Genomic DNA, 6,126 nt, shown 5'->3' on the forward strand with positions numbered 1-6,126 from the left:
GTAATGGTAGTTGAGGATTTGTAGCAGGGGCACAATGTCTTTTTCATCAAATTATGTTTTGATTACAGAGTGGCAGTAACTGTCATAAAGCTGGGTACACTCCAGACCAGGGCCCGACAAGTCCTGGGGGCCAGGTCGCCATGGCTACCAGATTTTGCTGCCTGGTTACTAGATTTTGCAGTGAGGGAGGAAGCAGATCCTCATCAGCTCCGGCGGAGATTCGTGCCTATAGTATTGCGGTGTTCATATTATGCGGTATGCAATCGGGAAGCCGACTGCCTAAATACCGGCAGCCGGCTTCCCGACTGTCATATCCCGGCTACATCTAGACGCCCGGCATTTCACCGGCGCCCGGCATCCCGATCGTAGTGATGCCGGGCGCTGCGGGGGGGGGGATTGTTAGGTTTAGGGCTCCCGGGGGGGAACTTAAGGTTAGGCACCCCGCCGGGAGGGTTAGGGTTAGGGTTAGGCTAGGGGGAGGGAGGGTTAGGGTTAGGCACCCCCGGGGGGGGACTTAGGGTTAGGCACCCCCCCGGGGGACTTAGGTTTAGGCAGCGGGGAAGGGGGTGGTTAGGGTTAGGCACTTGGGGGGGAAGTTAGGGTTAGGCACCCCTAAGGAGGGTTAGGTTAGGTTAGTAGATACCTATCCACGATCGGGATTTCCAGTGCTGTTGGGCTTCCGCTGCTCGGAACTCTGCTCATGTCGGGCTGAAGCTGACGGGATTCGAAGCGCCGGCCATGCGGCCGGCGGTATTTCATACAGATTCCATATTATGCACAGGAGTGCATGTGCTGAGTGTCGCCTGCAGTGACTGCTGTGCCTGTGTCCGTCCCGGCCTGCCCTGACGTCTCCTCTCCATCCTGGCCTGCTCTGATCCCTGCTGTCTGTCCCAGTCTACGCTGATCCTCCTGTACGTCCCGGCTGTCTACTGTCTCCCATCTCCGGCCGCATAGAGCTCTCCGGTAGTAGGGTCTATGTGTGGCCAGGGATTGTGGCGCAGCTTCAGAGGGATAGTGGTGTGACCAAGAGGGGAGGGGGGTTTTGTTGTACTTTCTGGCACCATTATTTTATGTGAAATGTGGTCCATTATTACTGGAGGGTGGAGCAGGGGAGCTGTGAAGAGCAGTGAGGGGGCCTCCATTTTACTGTATCCATTCAACTGACCATTTAGTGGACTAGTATAGTGTGTATAACACACAGAGCTGTGCTACTCACTGCTGTAATTTTTTTGGGGGGACGGTGGTCTGGCTCCTACACTTTCATCCTTGCGCCTAGATTTTAGAAAAAATTGTCAAGCCCTGCTCTAGACGATATATTGCCATTTTGGGATGAATCGGATCGACAAATCGTCCACATCATCCAGTGTGTATGCACTATTGCACTCTCCCACGCGTCGTTCGTTGCATCTTCGGATCCGCCTGCGGTGCAGGCCAATCTGAAGATCTGACAGCTGACACCATGGTTCTGGATGTGGCGGGGGAGGACATATCGGGCAGTCCTACACCAAATCATGCAGTATGTACGTGTGATTTCTTAGGGGTTTTTGTTTTAAAGTTGCAAAAATCTAAAAAAAAACCTTTTTAGGCATTGTCATTATGGGGTATTGTGTGTAGAATTTTGAGGACAAAAATTAATTTATTCCATTTTGGAATAAGGCTGTAACATAATAAAATGTGGAAAAAGTGAAGCGCTGTGAATACTTTCCGGATGCATTATATATGACATGCGTAGTACGATTCTCTCAAAGTGCCATTGATGGCAGAAAAATAGACTACAGTCACTATCAATATTGCTCTTTGGGAAAGACACTTGACATAATGGGATGTACTTACCTAAAGCTGCATCACATGGAAGATTAAGGTAATCCCTCATTGCTGGAAGACAATACAATGCATGCCACATCTGTAATTCAATATTATCTATATATTAAAAAAATTAAACCAACTACTTCTCAACATACCCTGCTATGATCTCTGCCAATTTTTATTTCCTAATGGTAAAGGTTTGTTTTTTTGCTATAAAGGTTTGTGTTTTGTTGTAGTTTTTGTACTGTATTTCTTATATAAAAACATGTTCTATTATTATAATAGATATAGATCAACAATCTCGAATGTTGTTTTAGAATTTTGGCACAGTCTCTCCAGGCTTTCGGGGATAACTTGCAATCTGTAATGATAATCTTCACTCAAATGTAATCACCCAATCACTAATATTCAGCTCTTAGATCTAATTATTGTGTTAAGCTATATTTTACCCCTTTTCTATAAGTTTCAGGGCCTTGTGATTTCATGTCCTTGTGTCCTTCTATATACTCCCACTCCTCCATGGAGAAATAGACAGTGACGTCCTCACACCTTATAGGAACCTGACACACAATGATACAGTCATCACCCAGACAGATCCCCTGGTGTTACTGTATAATGTCCCATTCCCAGCAGTCACCTCTCCAGTCATCACCCAGACACATCCCCTGGTGTTACTGTATAATGTCCCATTCCCAGCAGTCACCTCTCCAGTCATCACCCAGACACATCCCCTGGTGTTACTGTATAATGTCCCATTCCCAGCAGTCACCACCCAGACACATCCCCTGGTGTTACTGTATAATGTCCCATTCCCAGCAGTCACCTCTCTAGTCAGCAGCTGAATGATCTTGTTGGTGAGTTCCAGGATCTTCTGGTCATTGTGTCTTTCATGTATCAGTGAGTGAGGTGGAGGCACCGTGACCTGCTCACAGCTGACACCATTGGACGGCTGCTGCATTTTTCAAACTCCCCAGATGTCTTCTTCACAGCTGTGTATTTAAAGCGTTTCGGCCTTGAGGTGATGCAGGAGGAGGAACACAGTGATTGGTCAGTGAGTCAAATGATCTTCATACACTATCCTGTATCACAGCATAACGAGTGCATTTGTGAGAACTGTAATAGGAGTACAGAGGATAGGAGACTCTATCCCTGGACCAGGCAATGATTTTAGCCATTTGTCCACTTGTCATGCCTAACCGGGTTGGTTACGGGATTCCGGCATCCGGACACCTGTCAGTAGGTATCCTAACCTTTCCCCCTGCAGCCTAAGCCTAACCACCCCCTCACGCAGCCTAGACCTAACCCTTCCTCTTGTGCCAAACCCTTCTAAACCCACTACTTACCTTCAGGATGCAGGCGTTTGGGAAGCTGGCTCCGGGATTCTGTTAAGTGTCGGGATTCCGGCACTGGTATTCTAAGCACTGGCATCCCATGTGCTGGGATTATGACTGCATCCCGCCTAACCAATCTGCAGAGGGCCACATCGAGGGGGAACTATGAGAGCTGGGCTGGACTTGGAGCAGATGCGTATCTCTGCTGATTGTGGTCTCAGCCATGGAGGAACTGTGTGATGCCAATCACGTCCCATTGAAACTGGAGTGGAGAAGGGAAAGTGACTGGGCACAATTGCCTTGTGGTATGTTTTTTACCCATCTCTGTTGTACTCTCACTATTATGCTCCTCATACACCAATACACCTCATACACCAATATTGCAGCAGTGTTCTTCACTGACCGATGATCATGCCTTGAAGGTGTTATGAAAGCATTCTAATTATTCACAAGTTACCAAGAGTGGGATCTGAGAAGTTTCCAACAGAAAGAATGACTGTGAGCCTGTCCGACCCATATTCACAATGGTCCATCCGTTACCCTGACTAGAGACAAAACAGCTTTTGCAGGAGGGTTCATGAGCAACAGATAAGCACTTTGTGACCCGTTCGTGAGATATTTGAAGATTGTATGCACCTGCGATCATGTTTTATCTGAAGAAAACAGGTTGCATCTGAAGGTCAGGTTTTATGGGTGTTTTATGCGATGTTACTGTGTTGGACAAACCTGGTAGTGTGTATGCACTACTGACTGTTCAGTCTGATGCTGCCCCTATAGTCACAACCTTTCCATAGATGGTTTTCGAGACTTGAGGATCACAGATCGAATGGCATATTGTAGTAGTGTGCACCCCCTCTGTTAATTTAAGGGGGCGAGACAGTACACTTACGGAATAGGAAAGCACCTCATCAGAACGGACTATATTGGGACTATTGAGACTGACATCAGATAGTACACCTAATCACCTAAGAACACCCTACCCATAGCGACCACCTGATTACTATCCATCCATCATAAGAACACCCTACACACAGTTTACAAGTCAATAGACTGTGGGACCGATTCAGACCCGGACACTAAGCCGCGATCGCACACTATGGTCGTTAGTCGCCCGTCTACGCATGCGTATGTCGCAGTGCGCGTGCGCAAGCCAGTCATTGAGATCGGGAATTGTGCGCTCGTAGTACACAGACTGAGCGCTGCTTTGAGTGACAGACAGTGCCATTTGTGGGTGGTAACGCGAAGGTGCTTGTGCACTGGGGCATGGTGCTGCGAACGCAGGAATGTCTGGGCGTCAAAATGGAGTTTAATGGGCGTCCATAATTAGCATGGAGGTATCCTTGTACACGTCACTTGGTTGTATTTCAGCCTGCAGTGCTTGCGGTGGGGTAGAGTCTACCTCAAGTGCTGCGTGCAGCTCCGATGGCTCTCGATGTTACTGAAATGTGGGAGTCATATCACCGGCGTACGCTCACTCTGTCGTCGCTCTCTAAGACATAGGGCAAGATACAATTGGACGCGAGGTTTAACGAGGAAAAAACCTTGCCCCTTCGTGCCCAATTTTGGAATATCGCTGGTATGCGCACTCCCAATACCCACGGTATCCAATTTAAAAAATAGAGGTTGCGGGGTTTCATCTCTGAAAACTAAGCACTGTGTAAAAAAAAAAAAAGCACTTACCTGCCCTGTGGTCTCTGCGGCTCCCGGTGGCCTCCCCTCTATCTTCTTACTGGAGAGGGGGCTGCTGGGAGATGTAGTTCTTCCAACGCCCATTCCGGGGGGTGCCACACATACTCATACACACTTACAAACACCACACACACTGACATACTCACCCTGCTGCAGAAGAGCCGTCTCCCGACTCTGGATGCAGAAGACAGCGCTGAAGCTAATTAAGGACTAATTAAGCTAATTGGAAACTTCCAATTGCTTAATTAGTCCTAAGAGGGGGTGCCGCTGGGATCCCAGAGCAAGTCCCACTGATTTTTCCTAAAATTTACGATTTTAGATAAAATCACACTTGCTCTGGAGGTGCGTGAAAAAAAACCCTGCACCTTATTGAATATCAAAAATCCTGCACCTGCAAGAAAAACCTCGCAGGTGCGGGATTTTTGATAGTCTTGCACCCAATTGAATATCCGTCCTTAAGCCAGACAGTGCGATGGCGGAATTTGCATACCCAGACCAACGGCTGCGAAAGAGCGCAGCTTAGCGTCCTGGCTGAATCGGCCCCTGTGTTTGATCATCCCTGTGGTATTGCACACAGTACTTTTTTGGACTGTGATTGGATTACTATATCTGTTAATATCTTTCATGTTCACACTGTGATATAACACTATGGATAGTGTGGTTCATATTAGCACTCATACATTCTAGGACCTCAGAGCACTTCAGACATTTCTTTTGTACAAATTAATTTACGCCTATCAGTTTCTTTACCGCCACTCCAAATTCCATATAGACCACTGGTTGCTTCAATAATTAACGGCCTCATACCATAATAAATCAGACAGTATAGACCAGGGATGCCATCCCTGGAATGAGATAGATATTATCACACAGCCCACGAGGAGGTGATCAGTCAGCTGCTTCTAAACAACCTTTAACAGCTTGTGGGTCCCATCAGTAGCTCGGACGCTCAGTTTGTGGACTGTGCAGGAGGAGAGGGGAGCAGAACAGGAGGAGGCGGAGACAAGTTGCGCTGTTATGTCCGATTATTCAATTGAATGAACTTTACTCTAATCTGTATTATTGTGCATATTACTTCTGGTTAGAGCTGGGTGGGCAGGAAGGGGCACCACTGGCTTGTGGGCCCATGAGGACTGCACACCCTGCGCCCATTGCTATCACCCCACTGGACCTCCTGGTAGCTTTTCTTATCAACCAACAGTCAGGTGCGTAAATTAAGAAAACAACAGACATAATATAGTAAATTAAATTCTTTAATAAATAATATTTATAAACATACATAAAATAATATAAACATACA

The sequence above is a fragment of the Taudactylus pleione genome, unplaced genomic scaffold (assembly GCF_031769625.1).
Source record: "Taudactylus pleione unplaced genomic scaffold, aTauple2 ptg000547l, whole genome shotgun sequence".
NCBI classification, from domain to species: domain Eukaryota; kingdom Metazoa; phylum Chordata; class Amphibia; order Anura; family Myobatrachidae; genus Taudactylus; species Taudactylus pleione.